At 36.9% G+C, this 20419-nt stretch overlaps 1 long non-coding RNA gene across 1 annotated transcript; it reads left to right on the top strand.

Annotated features, from left to right (window-relative positions):
• The first annotated feature begins 6105 nt into the window (after positions 1-6105).
• Positions 6106-17946, top strand: LOC116546053. Its single transcript, XR_004266565.1, has 3 exons — positions 6106-6227; positions 8275-8280; positions 17937-17946. It is a non-coding gene; the product is annotated as an uncharacterized LOC116546053 (long non-coding RNA).
• The last annotated feature ends 2473 nt before the right edge of the window (positions 17947-20419 follow it).

The raw sequence follows: 20419 nt of genomic DNA, 5'->3' as shown, positions 1-20419 counted from the left end.
AAAGCCACTATTTCTTTACAATATATAAATAACTTTTCTTGACAAGTTTTAAAATGTAAGACATATGACAGAACAGTTTTCTTCAATTATACGATTTTATTTTCCACAGTACAATTATATAGTTGTCATTTTACACATCAGTTCTATTGACAGTTGCCATCATTCTTTTTTTCTAAAGTTTTGGAGTTTGCCTTTCCAGCTTTTTCCTCAATCTTCAGATACAACTTTATTACATTTTATTTTTAAATTATTATATATTATTATTAAAATGTTACAGAAATTATTGCATATTATATTATTAAATAAGATAAAAAGAATTCAGCCAGCAAAATATTCTTTAACTGTATCAATCCAATGAATTAAATTTAATAAATTCATTCTATATATTAAATTGCAAAAAAAAGCTAAAACCAAAAAAATATTTTATTGTTTATTAGATTTGATTATTGAAATTAGCTGTACACTGTTTACCAACATATGTGAAAAAAAAAGACATTTAAAGGTAGTGAATGAAAAGATGAGTAATTATGCTTTAAGCAAATACCAACCAAAGCAAAGTTGGTATAGGCAAAATGCTATGAAACTAAATAGACTTTAGGGCAAAGGTAGCATCAAAATAGCAGGCTCCCAGGTATATAAAATTTTTAATTCACCAAGAAGAGATAATCTGATATCATATATACCCAATGACATAGCTTAAAATTTATGCCCTTTTATATCAGGAACTTGAGAATGTATAGATTTTGTTATGTGTGGGGGTCCTGGAATCAATCCTCAAAGGATCAAGGGAAAACTGTATATAGAAGGAGAACTCATATTCAGTAGCTTTTTCTTTAACATAAGGAACAGCACAAGCATACTTACTATCATCACTAGCGTTTAACATTATACTGGAAATCTTAAATAATTTAGTAAGGAGAAAATGGTATAAGAGTAGAAAAAGAATGGTATAATAATAGGAAAAGAAGAAAAAAATGGTATAAGAATAGAAAAAGAAGAAAAAAAATCTGTCATCCACAGATGAAATGACCGTCTATATAAATAATACAAAGGGTTATGCAAATATAGGAATTCTGAGAATTTGTCAAAGTGGTAAGATATATGATTAATACACAAAAGCTAACTGCATTTCTTTATACCAGCAACAAACAGAAGATTCAAAAAAACGTGTTAAAGGTACTGCTATTTACAAAAATAGATGGTACTTAGGAATACACATATCAAAAGGTATGTAAGCCCTCTATAAAGAGAATAATAAAGTCCAGGTGCAGTGATAATCCCAGCACTTTGAAAGGCTGAGGTGGGCAGATCGCTTGAATTCAGGAGTTCAAGATCAGCCTGGCCAACATGGCGAAACCCCATCTCTATATAAATACAAAAATTAGCCTGGTGTGGTGGCGTGCACCTGTAATCCCAGCTACTTGGGAGACTAAGGCAGGAGAATCACCTGAACCTGGAAGGTGGAGGTTGCAGTAAGCTGAGATCATGCCACTGCCCTCCAGCCTAGACAACAGATCAAGACTCTGTCTCTAAATAAATAAATAGGATCCAAGGACATTAAAGAATGCCTAAATAGATTGACATATATGTTATGTTCATATATTGGAAAGGTTAATATTATGAAGATGTGTCTCCTCAAATCTACGTCTTCATCGGAATTACACATTTAAACAAATAAAAATCCTAGATTCAAAAACCTACTGGAAGAGCAGAGCCAAGGTAATCCTAAAGATGAAGAACCAAATAGAGAGAATTTTATTAACCTAAAACATATAATTATAAAACTGTATAATTACAGAGAGCAATGAAACAAAATAGAAAAACAAGAAAAGTACCTATCTACATATAAAACTTAAAATATGGCACAACAGAATTCAGAATTAGTAGGAAATAATTGATTATTCCATAAATTATTCTAGTATAATTGTTCATCTACAAGGAAAAAATTGGAAAATTGACCTTTAGTTCATACCTTACACAAAAATAAATTTCTCATATATTGTCTTAAATGTGAAAGACAAAACATTTTAAATTTTAGAAGAAAATGTAAGTGAAAGATTTCTGTCTCCTTAGGGATCTCATAACTAAATAATGTAAACTGTAATAAAATATTAATTTAATCTTATTATAATTAATAACTACTCATTAAAAGACCCCATAAAGAGTGTTAAATCACAAACTTGGAAAATATTTTTGTGACTCCTGTAACATAAAACATAAAAACTAGTTTCAAAATATATAAAAGTGTTGTGTATCGGTAGGACAACACAAATAATCAAATTTTTTATATTGAATAGTCATGTCTCATGAGTAGCATGGAAAGCCAGTAGTCGATGATTCTCCACATCATTAGTATGAGTGAACCTATAAATTTCAATGATATAACAATTCACAGCCACCAGCCTGGAAAACAAAAAAATTGAAGTCTGAAAAAACCAAGTAATAGGAAGAACATGGAGCAATAGAATTTCTCAGAGCAAGAATTTAAATTGACAAAAACATCTTGAGGGACAATTTATCTACCAGCGAAGTTGGACATGGCTATAACCCTTGTCCAAGCAATTCTACTTCAGGGAATATATGCTAGAGAGATCTTTGCACATTTGCATCAGGAAACATGTATGAGAATGTTCATAGTAGCATTGTTTATGATAGCAACAAACACTAGAAAACAGCCCAATTGTCTATGAAAGTAGAATAGGTTTTAAAAATTGTAATATAATCCTACAATTAAAGATGATACAGTAGTAAAGATGAATGATAGCTGGGCATGGTGGTGCGTGCCTGTAATCCCAGCTACTCAGGAGGCTGAGGCAGGAGAATTGCCTGAACCCAGGAGGCGGAGGTTGCGGTGAGCCGAGATCGCGCCATTGCACTCCAACCTGGGTAACATGAGTGAAACTCCGTCTCAAAAAAAAAAAAAAAAAAAAAAAAAAGATGAATGAACTACAGCTATATGCATCAGCATGAATGAATCTCAGGAAAAATAATTTTGAACTCAAAAAGCAAACTAAGAAAAGATATAGAATTATAGTTTCATTCATGTCAGGTTCAAAAATAGGCAAGGCTAATCAATATGTTGTTCAGAGACACATGCATGTGATTAAAATATAAAGAAAAGGAATGGAGAGATTATCACAAAATTCAGGATAGTGGCTGCCTCTGGAAAGGAAAGAGAGATATATCATAATGAAGGTGCACACAGGAGTCTTCAAAAATATTGTTACTTCTCTATTTCTTAAGTAGCTGAAAAGCACAAGATGTTCCTTTCATGTTATTTTATGCCTTTATTTACATTGTAGGGGAGGTGAAACTTTTCCTCTACCCTCTTCTGGTCTCCTGGTATCCCTGAGAATTAAATTAACATAGATAAATTAAAAGAAAAAAAGCTTATACATTTTTATTATGTACCTGGGAGCCCAATAGAAAAATGAAGATCCAAAGAAGTGGCAAAAAACCTAAGTGCTTATGTACTGGGTAGAACAAAGAGAAGCAATTGTGGAGAAGTAACTGTTATTGAAACACCAGAGGTTCAGTTTAGGCCCTTTTGTTCACCACACAGAAACCTATCACTGAGACGGTGAGTACTGCCAGAGAAAAAGCCTTTATTTGGGTCCTTCAGCCAAGGAGATACAAGAACAGTCTCAAATTCAACTTCTCAACTCACTAAAATTAGGGATTTATATAGCAGGGAAGAACTGTAAGCATGTGTGAGAAAATAGGAATTAGGGAGAGGTGAAGAGTAGTTGTTTAACAGGAAGCAGATGGTCAGTTAGGCAATAATGAGCAAAAAAAAGCAGGGATTACAGTTTTAGTCTCTGATAAAATCAACTTTAAACCAACAAATATCAAAAGAGACAAAGAAGGACACTACATAATGCTGAAAGGATCAAGACAACAAGAAGAGCTAACTATCCTAAATATATATGCACCCAATACAGGAGTGACTAGATACATAAAGCAAGTTCTTAATGACCTACAAAGAGACATAGACTGCCGCACAGTAATAATGGGAGATTTTTAACACTCCACTGTCAACATTAGACAGGTCAACGAGACAGAAAATCAACAAGGATATCCAGGACTTGAATGCAGAACTGGAACAAGTGGACCTAATAGATATATACAGAACTCTCCACCCAACAGCCACAGAATATACATTCTTCTCAGCACCACATTGCACTTACTCTAAAATTGACCACATAATTGGAAGTAAATCACCCCTCAGCAAATGCAAAAGAATGGAAATCATAACAGTATCTCAGACCACAGTGCAATCAAATTAGATTTGAGGATTAAGAAACTAATTCAAAAGCGCACAACTTCGTGGAAACTGAAAAACTAGCTCCTGAATGTTGACTGGATAAACAATGAAAGAAGGCAGAAATAAAGATGTTCTTTGAAATCAATGAGAATGAGGACACAACTTTCCAGAATCTCTGGGACACATTTAAAGCAGTGTCTAGAAGGAAATTTATAGCAGTAAATGCCCACATGAGAAGCCAGAAAGGATCAAAAATCGACATCCTATCATCAAAATTTAAAGAGCTAGAGGAGCAAGTTTAAAAAACTCGAAAGCTAGCAGAAGACAAGAAATAACTAAGATCAGAGCAGAACTGAAGGAGATAAGAGACACAAAAAAACCTCAAAAAATTCAATAAATCCAGAAGCTGGTTTTTTGAAAAGATCAACAAAATAGACAGACCACTAGCCAGATTAATAAAAAAGAAAAGAGAGAAGAATCAAATAGATGCAATAAAAAATGTTAAAGGGGCTATCACCACCAATCCCACAGAAATACAAATTACCATCAGAGATTACTACAAACAACACTATGTACATAAACCAGGAAACCTGGAAGAAATGGATAAATTCCTGGATACTTGTATCCTCCCAAGCCTAAACTAGGAAGACATTGAAACCCTGAATAGACCAATAACAAGGACTGAAGTTGAGGCAGCAATTAACAGCCTACCAACCAAAAAAAGCCCAGATCCAGATGGGTTCACAGCCGAATTCTACCAGACATACAAAGAGGAGATGGCACCACTCCTTCTGAAACTATTGCAAACAATACAAAAAGAGGGAATCTTCCCCAACGCATTTTATGAGACCAACATCATCCTGATATCAAAACCCAGCAGAGACTCTACAAAAAAAGAAACTTGAGGCCAGTATCCATGATGAGCATAGATGCAAAAATCTTCAATAAAATACTGGCAAACTGATTGCAACAGCATATAAAAAAGCTTATCCATCACAATCAAGTTTTTTTTTTGTTATGCATACACAGAATGTATATTTTTAAATAGAGTGGGTTTTAAGAGTATACTTGGAAGCCTCGGAGTCCCCTACAGACTGGAACAGGGTGACCCATGGACTTCTAGCCAAAGGCTCCCCTCCTTGGGGCTGCTCTGGGGAGAGACTCACAGCTGGACTTCATCCCGGGGATGCAAGGCTGGTTCAACATACACAAGTCTATAAATGTAATCCACCACATCAGTAGAATCAAAGACAAAAACCACATGATTACCTCAATAGATGCAGAGGCCTTCAACAAAATTCAACAGCTCTTTATGCTAAAAACCCTCAATAAACTAGGTATCAATGGAACATATCTCAAAATAATATTTACAACAAACCCACTGCCAATATCATCCTGAATGGGCAAAAACTAGAAGCATTCCCTTTGAAATCTGGCACTAGACAAGGACGCCCTCTCTCTTCACTCTTATTCAATATAGTATTGGAAGTTTTAGCCAGAGCAATCAGGCAAGAAAAAGAAATAAAGGGTATTCAATTAGGAAAGGAGGAAGTCAGGGGGCACATGTACAGGTTTGTTATAAGAGTGTATTATGTAATGCTGAGGTTTGGGATTCTATTGATCCCATCACCCAGATAGTGAACATAGTACCCAATAGATAGTTTTTCAGTCCTTGCTCCTCTCCCTCCCTCCTTTTGGAGTCCCCAGTGTCTACTGTTCTCATCTTTATGTCTGTGTGAACCCAAGATTTAGCTCCCATTTATAAGTAAGAACATGAAATATTTGGTTCTGTTTCTGTGTTAGTTTGCCTGCAGCTCCATCCACATTGTTGCCAAGGACATGATGTCATTCTTCTTTATGGCTGTATAGCATTCCATGGTGTATATGTACCACATTTTCTTTATCCAATCTACCATTGCCAGGCACCTAGGTTGATACCATGTCTGCTATTGTGAATAGTGTTGTGTCTTTTTGGTAGAATGATTTATATTCCTTTGGTTATATACCTAGTAATAGGATTGCTGGGTTAAATAGTAGTTCTGTTTTTAGTTCTTTGACAAATCTCCAAACTGGTTTCCACAGGGCTTGAGTAAATTTGCATTCCCACTAACAGTGTATAACCAGTCCTTTTTCTCTACATCCTCACCAGATTCTGTTATTTTTTGACTTTTTAATAAATAATAGCCATTCTGATTGGCCTTTTATACCACTTTTGTAGCTGCAATTTCCCATTCTATGTGGGAAGAATAAACATGAATCTCAAACTCTAGGAAAACTACCCCTGGGGTAAAGAACTCTCAGGGAACCTGTTTTGCTCCCTACACCTGGAGCTGAGACCAGGAAGGGCAAATTTATTTGTTGCCTAATAGTGCTGAAGGGCAGATTTTAACTCTAGACTTCCCTTTTACTGAGGGTATAGTTATTCAAAGTCCCCTATTTTTTTTTATGAGGGTTTCAATTCTACTTCTGGCCCAGGTCCTTTGATCCCAGGGCCTTATTTCTTGGTCTGTTAAGGATGTTTAACTTCAACCTTCTTCAAGGATTTCTGGCAGATTTTATTTCCCAATTTTTGCTTGCCTCCTGAGAGTTTCCCTTTCTTTCTTCCAAACTTGGCTATGCAGTTCAAGGTGTTTTACAGCAGAAAAGTTCTCAACCTATATACTCCATCTTGCTGCAGAAAATGAAAATCTCCCACTTACCTAATATAAGGTCCCACCATATGACTTGCTAATATTTGACTACTTTTGACATACAAAATGTCATATATTTTGTGTTTTATAATTGCATATAATTCTTAAATAATTCATGTGTTTCTTAAATATTTAACTCAAATATTTTCTAGTCCTCAAATCTGATATGAGGATTAAATGAAATAATATAAAGTCCTTGGCATTTTGGACATAGAGTAAACAATGATATCTTAGCATTATTAACATATATATGTCAACTGCATGGAGTATTATGGGAAGAATAAGTATCACAAATACACAAACTGGTAAGAGGACTTACCTTCAGAGGGGGGATCTGAATTGCTGGGAATGGAGAAGAGACTTCGTTTTATCTGTAAGCCCTTTGGTAACTTTTGAATTTCAAACCATGTGTGTTTCCCATGCAAAAATTATTTTAAAAATCAAAAATGAAAATTATAAAACCATACGCTGCCTCATGGTTGTGTGTGCTTTTAAATTTTTTAATAATAAGTGTGTTTATGTGCTATATTGACCATTTAGAAATTAAAGCTCAAAAAATCATTTGGACATATGTCCATACAAGTATAAAAATAATTAATACTTTATTTTTTTCCTATTTGCATGATGAAACCAAGGCTATATTAGCTTAAAGATAATCAGTGGCCAACTCAAACCTAATTTGATATGAAATGCAAAAATTTTCAAAAAAGCATTTATAACAAGGCAACTTCAAAAGCTAAAGTTTAAAGTTAGCAGAGATATTTTATAGTAATAAATTACACTCTGTGCTTTGAATATCTTATAGAAGATATTCAGCCTCAGAGTAGAGAAAATAGTTGTCAAAATGTGGTAGAAAAATGAAACATTATTTTGTTGTTGTGGTTTCTCATAAAACAAAGCAGCAGCTGCTTTTCAAAACACGCTCACACCATGATTCCTCTGTGGTGTGGTACTGAACACATTTACAATAAAGATACTAATGGGTTTTAAAAACTGCATCCTAGCTGGGATGTTTTCCTAAGAAATATGAGGCCATTAAAAGTAATTATCACAGCAACCTTCCAGGGGGTCCCCAATATGCCTGGGAGGAGCCCATTGTATATCTCTGGACTATTGGAATTTACCTTAAATTGATGGTCCCTGAGTTATTTGAGGTAATATGGTATTCTGTTGCCTTTTTTTTTCTTCCTCCATTTGGTCTACATCAAGGTTTCCCACCCTCCACACTATTGATATTGTGGGTCTGATAATTCTTTGTGGTGGGGCACTGCCCTGTGCATTGTAAGAGGGTTGGCAGCATCTCTTGCCTCTATCCACTAGACAACAGTAGCATCCCCTCCTCAGCTGTGACAACTAACACATGATCCATATTGTCAAATGGCCTTTAGGGAACAAAATTATTCTTTATTGAGAACCACTGCTCTGCATCCTGCTAAATTCTTTAATCTGGGCCTGGATTAGTGAGGAAATTGTCAAAGTTGGGAAGAGATACCTTTGGGGTCCTTTGTGGCTTACTGAGGAAGAAGAAATTTCTCTGTTTTAGAATAAACTCCATAGTGCAGCCTGCTCACTAGATAAACTGAAGGGAACCAGTGGCTATGTTCCAACAGTCATAATATATAGCATAATATTCTAAACATAACTTTCTATACTTGTGTGTTTTTCGTCACTAAAAAGAGTAGGCACTGGGAATTAGTTAACACTTTCCAGGATGCGACATGACAGCAAAAAAGGGACAGCCCTACTTACATTTTGGTCTGAAAAAGGCCTGAAGAGATTGCCTTTCTACTGATAAGAGACAAGTTATATGTGACAATGATATGCATACACCTGCAGTGACCCCTGCCTATGTCCCAGCAGAGAGGCCATGAGTCCCTGCTGTCATCATTCTGGGAAGGAGACCTCAGGAAAGTTGGTGTTTCCACCATTCAAGTTCCCTATCACACTCCATGACTAAACAGTGGTGTAACCTGGAGCAAGTTCCAAGTTTCTTAAACTCTCTGAGTCCCAGTTTTACTTCCTAGTATGTTGGAAGAATCAAATGACAGGCTGCCAGTAACACATAGCAATTGGATCTTGGTAAATCTTTGAGAGAGATGAGGAGAGAGATAGAGGGCCCTATCTATTGGTGACTCCCCCTTGTTCTGGTTCTCCTGCCCATCATTCCTGCCAGTGGTAGTTAAAAAAAAAAAGTGGAAATATGAACAGAGGCTTAATAGGAAAAAAATAAAAATTTATTTGCAAAACACACAGTCTTAATTTGGGGTTAATTGCTCTGTTTACTGAGTGAAGTTCATGAGGCACTGTGCTTTGGACTGCTCTCCTTTCCTCCCCCCTATTATTTTTGCCCTAATTTGTTTAGCAAAACCAACGTGTTAGGTCATTTAGGAAACTGAACACTGATATGTTTCCATAAGGAATTAGTCAACTTTCAGTCTGGAGGCTGGATCTGGAATGTGAACAATTAGATGGTAGTAGATCCCTAATACTGAAACGGTCCCTGATAGTCTCTGTGTTTCTGAACCATCCTTCTGCTTGTCCTGGTGAGGAATTAGCCTGCTATTGGCAGCAGCCTCCATTCAATCCCTGCAGCCCTAGGGGAATGACAAGAGCAGCCAGGCTGTCTATTAGATGTGAGCATCCCACACCACACTTTGACACTTCTACCTATTTCCTTTGACCCTTAATGAAACTGGCAGTTTCCTCATTTGTTGTTCTGTTTCAGGTTTTTGTTTTTGTGTTTTTTTCCCCTTCTTACTCACTTATAGTTTACAGCTGTCTCTTCCCCAGCAATGTTAACTTTACATTAACTAGCTGGAAATTTTTCATGTTTATATTTTATATTTTATGCTTTTTCCAGCTAAGAAAACTTAAGATTTGTTTCCTAGAGACATTTCAGAGTTTTGCCTCCAGAGAGAATAACATTCATAGCAATTTTTCCATCCTTCTGTCACACCCATAGAGTATGGATATTAGATTATTATAGTATAGAATCTTCAGCAATCTGGAAATTTCCACTTTCTAAGAAAGAGTAGGCAAAGTGAGGGTATAACGAATTCAAAGGTCAAAATAAAATTTTTGAAATTAAGCAATTGTTAAAAAAAATATGTGCCAGCTATAATATTGGAAGCCTGAGTTCCAAGATTTTCCCTTTAAGATTTGCTTTTACCATAAGTCAGGTTTCATGAATATGTAATGAATTTCAGCTTGCCATTAGTCCTACTGTTAAATAAACAGCATTATTTTAGAAGGAAAATTCTCTTATGATTCCCAGAGAAGTCTATTAAGCTAAGACTCTTAATGTTCAAGTAGGCTTTATTCCTATTTGTTTTGGTGCCTTTATCACAGGAGATTGGGAGAATAGGGTAGAGGACAAGCCTCCATCCTACATTTTCTATAACATGTAAATCATCAAGTGGAAGAAAAAAAGCAGAAAAACTGCTGGTTAGTAGAGCTATTCAACTTGTGAAGAACCAAATTCAGGGAGTAGACAAAGTTTTGATTTTGAAGATAAAATGTTCTCTTTCTTTTAAGAGAGGAGAATTACAATTTGAAGACATAAAATAAGTGACTTGATGGAATAAGATATACTCATGGTAAAATATCTAGAGTTGGTCAAAATAGTGCCATTTTCTAACAGGTGCACAGGAACCCTGTAGCCAAATCTACTCTGAATATAATTATATACAAATGGTAAATATAAATAAGTAATTCTCAGGTCTTGGCCATGCCAGAAAACTTTTAAAGGTTCCCTGCCAACTCAGGTGAAAAGGGGCATGTGTTAGCCCCAGGCTCCAGGGCTAACTTTTTAAAGGAAAAGAATATAACTTGTAGCCCAGGCCTTTGGAAAAGAGGACACCACTTTCATATCAGGAAAACATCTTAACTAATCCCCTGAATGCCCCTGTGGTCATCTTTTTTCTCAGCTAAAGGATGGAGAGTGGCATTAGAAAAAGTGTCACCAGCCTCTTGGTTTCTCTCATCCTGACAGACCATGGACTCCACCGTTCCAAACTGGTCAGAGATGAGGCCATTAATCACATAATAGCTTTGCTTCAAAGATCTCAAAACAATTCACCAAAGTTTTCAAGTAGAGATAATTTTAACATTTGTATAGCTAGAAAATAGGATAAGTGGTAATTGCATTTTTCAGCTGCCAAGTAGAGAACCTTTTACCTTGCCTAGGGAAATTTTGGCCTAGGTAAAAAGATGAAGAGGATTATTTTCCCCAAAAGAAACAAAACTTTTAAGTTTAGCTTAGTAAACCCAGAGGTATATTTGTTGTCTCCCTGTGTCCTTGCTGTCCTTGTTAAGATGCCTGAAATGTATTATTTTGCCAAGAACTGAATCCAGTCATTTGGAAGATGAAGACTTGCAAGGTTTCAATGAGAACCTGGGACAGGCACATATTAAAAACCAATATGGAATTCTCTTCCTTCTGTTTCCAGCATGAGTCCATCCCTCTTCCTTCCATGTATCCCATGATTTTAAAGTGGGTGCTCTACACCTACTTTATAGTTTAAAATATTGAGGTAAATAGAGAAGTAGACTATTACATATTTAACATGGGTTACTTTCCCTTTTACAAAATAGGGACTATCTTGGAATAAATAAAAAGCTTCTGTCTAGGAAAGAGAAATTGCCAAATGATTAATCCAATAGGAGATAAAGCACCGACCATCACTTTCTACAGCATAAAGGTGTGGCTTTGGGTAAACCATGGCATAGCTTGCTTAGGTATCTGCCCAATGGGCATGATAGTTTTGTTCCAAATATTTGGCTTTAGAGAAACAATTTTTTTTCTATTGCAGCAATGCTTAATTATATATGCCTTGAGGCTACTGGTTGTCTCTATAAGTTCATTGTAAATTACATTGACATTTTAACAAGGTTTGGTAGTATGTATTTGAAAGCCACAAAGCCCAGAGATGTCAGAGTTAACCTGTCAAAGTTGGATTTCAAGTACTTGCTGCAGGCACTCTCAGCATAGCCAGAATCACATTCTTTTTAGAGGAACAACTGAGCCTGAAACTTCAGGGTGGCTTAGTACATTGTCAAATTTATTTACTTTTAAAGATATTTGTACTTATCCTCAGCGGTAGGTAATTTCTTAGGTAAGTGGATGAATAATTTTTAACCTTTCTTCAAAATATAGTTACCTTGAATATATATAAACATTATGAATGAATAATGAGAAAAACATAAACATGAAATTTTATCTAGTTTCTGAGAAACAAATAGTGTTTATACCACAGTGTTATGCTAGAAAGATTTTTATTTTTTTCCTAAAACATAATGTAGACCACAAAATTATTCACAAAATAAACTTAGCCATCATTTATCAATCCTATTAGACATTTAAAATATTTAGCTCATCTGCAGAATATATCCATTGGGAAGAAAAATTATACATTCCATTGTAACATTCAACATCATTTTTTCCACTACTGCCCAAAATGAAAACAATGTTTACCTTTTACTGGAGAAAACACATTATAATCTTACTTCATTGAAGGCCAAACTTGAGAATTATATATCTGACAGAAGAAATTTCGTTTGTTTGTTTAAAATGTAATTCAGTGTACGGGAATGAACTGCCTTGATAATGTTAAAGCTCCACTGGTTTCTGAAATATGATTCTTAAAAATGAATGCACATCTAAAGAGGACCTGCATGTTGAGTGTGGCGTCCAAGATTGACACCAAAGAAAAATAAGTAACTTTAAAGGGGAAGGAAAGCTGAATTCATGAAAGAAATCCAAGAAGAAATGATCAGAAACTTTATAGCAAGATGCTATAAAGGTTCCATTTTCTTTTTTCCCTGGGGCTGTAAGAGCTTTGTAGGAGCTTTGTCTGAAACCTAAACACAGTTTGGTTGGCTAGAGTCTTTTCTTTATGAAGAAACAGCCATTGAAGAGGAGACCTTACTCACCATAGGTGATGTGGTCATCTGCTGTTGATGATGCTGGAGCTTTTGCTACCCATTCATACACTAACTCACCTGATGTTAAATTTTGTGTTCCCATGGTCTCTGGCTACATTGGGATGTATCATACATGTGTGTATGTGTGTGTGTTTATGTGCACATGCACACACATGCTATATGTTCATGTAGAGACAGATAGATAAATAATAGAGAAAAATAGTAAAATGACTGAGAAGTGAGTCTTTAAACATTCTACCTTCATTTATCAACCACTTCAGATATGGCATAAACACTCCCCAGTCATAAACATTCTCCTTCCCTCTTCTGTGCTCCAGTAGGATGTTTTTTAATATCTTAACAGTAGCATGTATGATATTTTGTGTTATTATTCATTCACTTGTCTGCTTTTTCTAGCAACCCTTAGGTTTCTTAAGGGACAGACCATTTCTATGCAGTTCCTAGTTGTCTCTCCAGCACCTGGAAAAGCGTCTGCATATAATAGTTGCTTAATACATACTGGATAAATGAATGATCAGATACAAAAATGAATTTAACTATACCTACCTTCTGGGTATAAACAAATTCGTTTTCATACCTGATCATTCATTTATCCAGTATGTATTAAGCAACTATTATATGCAGACCCTTTTCATATATTCCCACTTGTAGTCTCAGTGCCTTGCACAACTCCTGTACTAGCTGGGTCTTGGTATGCATGAGTAAGTAGGAAAGACCCAAGACTCTAATGGAATTAGACCTGAGTTGGAACCCCAGCTTCACCACGTAGAAACTCTGTGAGCTAGACCATATTACGTTACATCTCTGAGCTTCAGTTTTCTCACTAGTAAATGTGAATGACAGATTAACCATATAACACATGCAGTGAGGGCCTCGGCACAGTGCCAGGCAGAATCACGCCTCACTTAAATACCGGTAAATCTTATAGGAAAGGCTAGAAGGCAATATTCTCACTCTCCTTTTGACTTAAATGTTTATTTAATTTTTGAGGCCAAATTCCATGACAGAAAGGCTGAGGTGATAATAAAAAGTCTTGGGGCCAGGTACAGTGGCTCACACCTGTAATCCCAGCACTCTGGGAGACCAAGGCGGGTGGATTACCTGAGGTCAGGAGTTTAAGACCAGCCTGGCCAACATGTTGAAACCCTGTCTCTACCAAAAATACAAAATTAGCTGGGCATGGTGGCACATACTTGTAATCCCAGCTACTCAGGAGGATGAGGTAGGAGAATATCCTGAGCCTGAGAGGAAGAGGTTAGAGTGAGCAGAGATTACACCACTGCACTCCAGCCTTGGTGACAGGGCGAGACTCTATCTCAAAAAAAAAAAAAAAAAAAAAATATTCCCCACCTGGACACCATCCAACTAAACAGTTGGACAGGCGCAGTGGCTCACACCTGTAATCCCAGCACTTTGGGAGACCAAGGCAGGTGGAACATTTGAGGTCAGAAGTTCAAGACCAGTCTAACCAACATGGTGAAACCCCATCTGTACTGAAAATACCAAAAAATTAGCCAGGCATGGTGCCACATGCCTGTAATGCCAGCTGCTCAGGAGACTGAGGCAGGAGAATTTTTTCAACCCAGGAGACGAAAGTTGCAGTGAGCTGAGATGAATCATTGCACTCCAGCCTTGGTGAAAGAGCAAGACTCCATCTCAAAAAAAAAAAAAAAAAAAAAAAAATGAGGGTAGGGGGAAAGCATTGTATGTGTGGCTCATTATCCATGAAACAAGTATAATAAATGGAATTGCCCCAAAATCAAGGAGTCACAATTTGTACAAATAAGCATTTCTTGGCTCCAGTTAGGTCTAGATGTTCATTTAGCTGGCCCCACTGTTCACGTGGCCACTGTACATGGCCTTCACTCCCAACTCACCAAATACTTTTTATGTGGCCATAAAGTAGTGTGCTGTTGTATCACAAGATAAATTCATTTACCATCTTTCATCCCAGAGACATCCTCAGAGCTTCATGCACAGGCACTTTAGCTTCACAACATTCTTGTGCCTAATGGAGAAAATGTGGTTCTCGTTTTTCAGAATTGAGGTAATTGAAGATTGGGTTCAGTAATCTGGCCTAGATGGTAAATATTTTGTAAGGAAATATTCAACTAACAGTTGGATCATCCTAGCCTAGTGTCTAGGTCTGCCTTGACTAACCTGGATTCACTTGGGTTCAACTTCTCTGAACTATAAAATATTTATAAAATCTGAGTAATATTCCCTGCTCCTCTTACTTCACATAACTTTTGTCAAGATCAAACAATATCATATCCATGAAATATTTTTGGAATGCATAAAGCAAATATTAAATGTTAAGTCCTACAACAAAGTACAGGCATACCTCAGAGATATTGCAGGTTCAGTCCAGGCCCCAATAAAGCAAATGTCATGATAAAACAAGTCACACAACTTTTTGCTTTTCCAGTTTGTACAAAAGTTATGTTTACACTCTGTGTAGCCTATTAAGTGTGCAATTACATTATGTCTAAAAAACAACGTACATGCCTTAATTTAAACATACTTCATTGCTAAACAATGCTAACAGTTATCTGAGCCTTTAGGAAGTTGTAATCATTTTGTTAGTGGAGTGTCTTGCCTTGATGTTGGTTGCTGCTGACTCATCAAGTGTAGTTGTTGCTGAAGTTTAGGGTGGCTTTGGTAATTTCTCAAAATAAGACATCAATGAAGTTTGCCATACCAATTGACCTTTCCTTTCATAGAAGATTTATCTGTAGCATGCAATACTGTTTGATAGCATTTTACGCACAGTAGAACTTTTTCAAAATTGGTCAGTACCCCTCAAACCTGGTCATTGCTTTATCAACTAACTTTATGGAATATTCTAAATCCTTTGTTGTCATCTCACCAATATTCACAACTCTATCAAGAGTAGTCTCTATCTTAAGACACCCCTTTCTTTCTTCATCCTTTAAAAATAACTCCATATGCATTCAAGTTTGATCAGGAGATTGCAGCAATTCAGTCACATCTTTAGGCTCCACTTCTAATTCTAGTCCTTTTGTTATTTTCATCACATCTGTAACTTCTTTCTTGGCTAAAGTCTTGAACCTCTCAATGTCGTTCATGAAGGTTGGAATCAATTTATTCTAAACTCTCAAAGTCGTTCATGAAGGTTGGAATCAATTTATTCTAAACTCCTGTTAATATTAATATTTAATCCCCTCCCATGAATCACAAATGTTCTAATGTCATCTAGAATAGTAAATCCTTTACAGAAGATTTTCAGTTTACTTTGCCCAGATCCACTAGCAGAATTGCTATCTATGATAGCTATAGCCTTATGAAATTTGTTTCTTAAATAAGACTGGTAAATGGAAATTACGTCTTGATTCATGGATTGCAGAATGGATGTTATGTTAGCTGGCATAAAACAGCATTAGTCTCCTTGTACATCTCCATTGGAGTTCCTGGGTGAACAGGTTCTTGGGTGAGCAGTGAAAAGGAATCTTTTTTTTTTTTTTTTTTCTGAGCATTAGGTCTTAACAGTGGGCTCAAAATATTCGGTAAACAGTTCTGTATACAGATGTGCTGTCATCCAGGATTTATTATTATTTCATTTATAGAACACAAGCAGAGTAGATTTATCATAATTCTCAAGGACTCCAAGATTTGCAGAATGGTCAATGAGCATGGCTTCAACTTAAAGTCCCTAACTTCATTAGCCCCTAATGAGAGAGTGAGCCTGTCTTTTGAAGCTTTGAAACTAGGCATTGACTTCTCTCCAGCTATCAAAGTATCAGATGGCATCTTCTCCCCAGCAGAAAGCGGTTTCATCTACATTAAAAATCTCTTATTTAATGTAACCACAAATTTTATTTTAAGTTTAGGGGTACAAGTGCAGGTTTGTCACATAGGTAAACTTGTGTCAAGGGGATTTGTTGTACAGATTACCTCATCACCCAGGTATAAGGCTAGTACCCATTAGTTATTTTTCCTGATCCTCTTCTTCCTCCCACCCTCCACCCTCTGATAGCCCCCAATGGGTGTTGTTCCCTTCTGTGTGTCCATGTGTTCTCATCATTCAGTTCCCACTTATTAGTGAGAAGATGCAGTATTTGCTTTTCTGTTTCTGCATTATTTTGCTAAGGATTATGGCTGCATTGTATTCCATGGTATAGATGTAATATAGGCACTTTCATCAATAATCTAAGCTAGATCTTCTGGATAACTTGCTGCAGCTTCTACATCAGCATTTGATGTCAGGGGGTGAGGGGCTAGGGGAGGTATAGCATTAGGAGAAATACCTAATGTAGATAATGGGGTGCCTGATGCAGCAAACCACCATGGCACATGTATACCTATGTAACAAACCTGCACATTCTGCACATGTACTCCAGAACATAAAGTATAATAAAAATAAATAATAATAATAAATTTTTAAATAATAAAAACTAAAAGGGCCTCTTTTTTAAAACATTGCCAGGATATAAACAAATGTTGCCACAGTTTGGTTTGGAGGGATCCTTTCTCAATTAGATCAAAGACTAATCAGTTCTCTAAGTAATCTAGCATAATTATATTGACTCAACAAATGAGGAAACTGAAACATTACAAGTGCTCTAACTTGCTCTAATTTCATGTGGAAGGCTAGTGTGGTAGCTTCCACATCAAGAAACCAAGGCTTCTGTTCACTCTACCAATCACAGTGTCAGGATCCCTTTGTATTTTGTATGTAGAGAAATAAAGCTAGAAGTAATGGGTTGACACAAATAGGCCACTTGTTTTCTCAGAATTAAGTGTCTTGATTATTCAAATTAAATATAGATAATTTAACAAAAATATATAGAGAATTTATGTTTCTTAGAGGTAGCATCAAATATTTGGAGCTTTTCTAGCTGTTTCTTTGAAGGAAGAATCTCGGTAGAGCACTTATATTGAAATGCATATAGATCTCATGGAAGCTTGTGGTCACATTGCCTTTTCTTACTGCAGATGACATATGAGCCATAATTAAGGCCATGGCTGCAGTAGGTCCTGGAAGGTTCTTTATTGTCTGTCATAGCAGAAGCTGAGAGAACATTGGAGAAAATGCCAGCAGCTACCCTCTGGAAGTGGTCATTAACCCATGTCTCACAGCTTAGACACAGCATTTTGGTATGCTACTGGCCAACAGGCCCATAAGCATTTCTAGCTTTCATGGAGATCCAATGCATCTCTTTGAATACCAATGGGGACAAACAATTTATTCACTGATTTATGGCCTAAGTTTCACTTTGTTGTCAAAGATAACCATTCAGTTATCTTTAATGAGATGTCTGCCTGCATTAAAGTCATTAGAATCACTAATAAATAAAATGTAATAGGATTTCACACAGTTTACACCTCATAATAGAGACCTAAGCTAAGTCGACATTGCCCTGAAACAAACACTTTAAAAGAAATTAAGAAAAATAAAGTTAATTCAGTAAATTATAATTCTCCCCTGGAGTCAAAAATCACCAGTCTCCAAGAAAGGTACACTGTACAAGATGATCCACTGGGATATAGGAAGAAAGTATTAAAACTTCCATTTATATTTTCTTTTAATCAAAAAAAATATAAGAAATTATTCCCAACACATTAATGTACTGACTGACACTGGGATTCTCACTCTGACTGCATGTCCTATGATCATTTGTCATGAGATGTGTTGAGGTTCCCAACGATGCCACAGGTAGAGGGTACCCTCCTATGTGTTATTTGTTACAGTCAACAAATATTCACCGAGCATCTCCTATGTGTCAGACCTCATTCTGGGTCACTGGGACACCTCTTCATTCCTGCCAACATAGAAAATATGTTCTGTCAAGGGCAGTGGGCTTGTAGAATTATTGTGCAATAAGTGGATGTAGGAATTATATTTTCAATTTTAACTAATTTAATTCTCACAAAATAGGCAAGTGAATTAAAAACATTCCTATATTCCTATAAAGTACATTTTAAATATAATAGTAACAAAAAACCAAGTTTTTCCTTGAACAACAACAAGACTTTTATGTAGAGCTTCTGCTCCTAGTGCAAGATCTTCATCAACCTGAGATGAATTGTGATAAGTAGATGTTATAAGAAAACACATCCCCCAAATTCAAAATGAACAAGAACATATGGATTTTTATCTGTTTTCATTGACAATGAACATAATATACAATGAAGTTCATTTCGTAGGGTGCAGTGGTTAGTGGAAGTTGTGACAACCTGAACGTTCACTGATGGATGAATGAATAAATGTGATATGTATGTGTGGTAAATATCCAACTTCAAAAATGAATAAAATTCTAATACATGCTATAATATGGATGAACCTTGAAAACATTATGCTAAGTGAAATAAGCCAGACAGAAAATAACAAATACTGTGTAATTCCACTTAGATACCTAGAATAGTCAAATTCATATAGAAAGAGAGTAGAATAATGGTTACCAGGGGCTGGAGGGAGAGGAAAATGAAGAGTTATTGTTTAATAGGTACAGAACTTCCATTTCAGTGCTGGAAGATTTCTGGAGATGGATAGTGGTGATGGTTGAGTTTCTGAAACACCAAGGATTCAATCTAGTTCCTGCTGTTCACTGCACAGCAGGCTGAGACGACAAGTATTGCCAAGGAAGATGGATTTGATCAGGTGATGCAGCCAAGGAAATGGGAGATCAGTCTCAAATCCATCTCCCTGACTGATTAAAATTAGGGGTTTATATAGCAGGGAAGAAATGTAACAATGTGTGAGGAATCAGGAACTAGGGAAGGGTAGGGAAACAATATGAGAGGCCTGGCTCTGGATGCAGTAATCTGGAGAGTTTCAGTTCTTTGGTACTTTTTGAGAGTACTGGGGATCCTTTCCTGAGGAAAGAACTCAGATGGAGGAGGATCCAAGATGGCCGTTTAGGAACAGCTCAGGATTGCAGCTCCCAGTGAAAGCACAGAGGGTGAGTGGACGCTGCATTTTTATTGCCCACAGACTAGGAAATTCCCAGGTGGAGAAGCTCCATGGGTCGCCAGCGTGGCTGTTTCGGCCAGCATGGCTGTGCTGGCCGGCGCCACTGCTTTGCCCTGCGTGGCTGCTTTGTCAGCGCCCTGGAGCAGCGGTTCTCCATACAAAATACACTGGTCCAGGTGCCCTTTTGGCTGGCGATTGGAGCCCTGGGAAGTCGCCCATTTGTCTGTTTAAAAAAGGGACTGAGCAGAGAACCAGGACAGTAGATTCCAGGGCAAAAAAAAAAAAAAGTGCCACAAACCTCAGTGCCACTGTTTAAGCCAGCACAGTGAGTGGCCGCAGGGGAAAACAGACCCCGGCGCCTCTTCAACAGGCGACTGGAACACCAACTTAAGAAAGGCTCTGAGGAAGGGAGCCAGACGATCAGGCTCGGCTGGTCCCATCCCCACAAAAGAACAGCAATCAGAAACTCTGGATTGAGAGTTTCACAGCAAGCACAGCTGAACCCGGGATGCTCCAGCTCTGTGGGGGAGGGGCGTCCGCCATTACCGAGGCAGCCTGCCACGACGGAGGTAGTCGACCAATGCTGAG

Source organism: Sapajus apella, unplaced genomic scaffold (assembly GCF_009761245.1).
Source record: "Sapajus apella isolate SASKATOON/1434 unplaced genomic scaffold, GSC_monkey_1.0 scaffold552, whole genome shotgun sequence".
Lineage (NCBI taxonomy): Eukaryota > Metazoa > Chordata > Mammalia > Primates > Cebidae > Sapajus > Sapajus apella.
The sequence above is the reverse complement of the archived record's forward strand: the minus strand, read 5'-3'. Positions and strand labels throughout refer to the sequence as shown.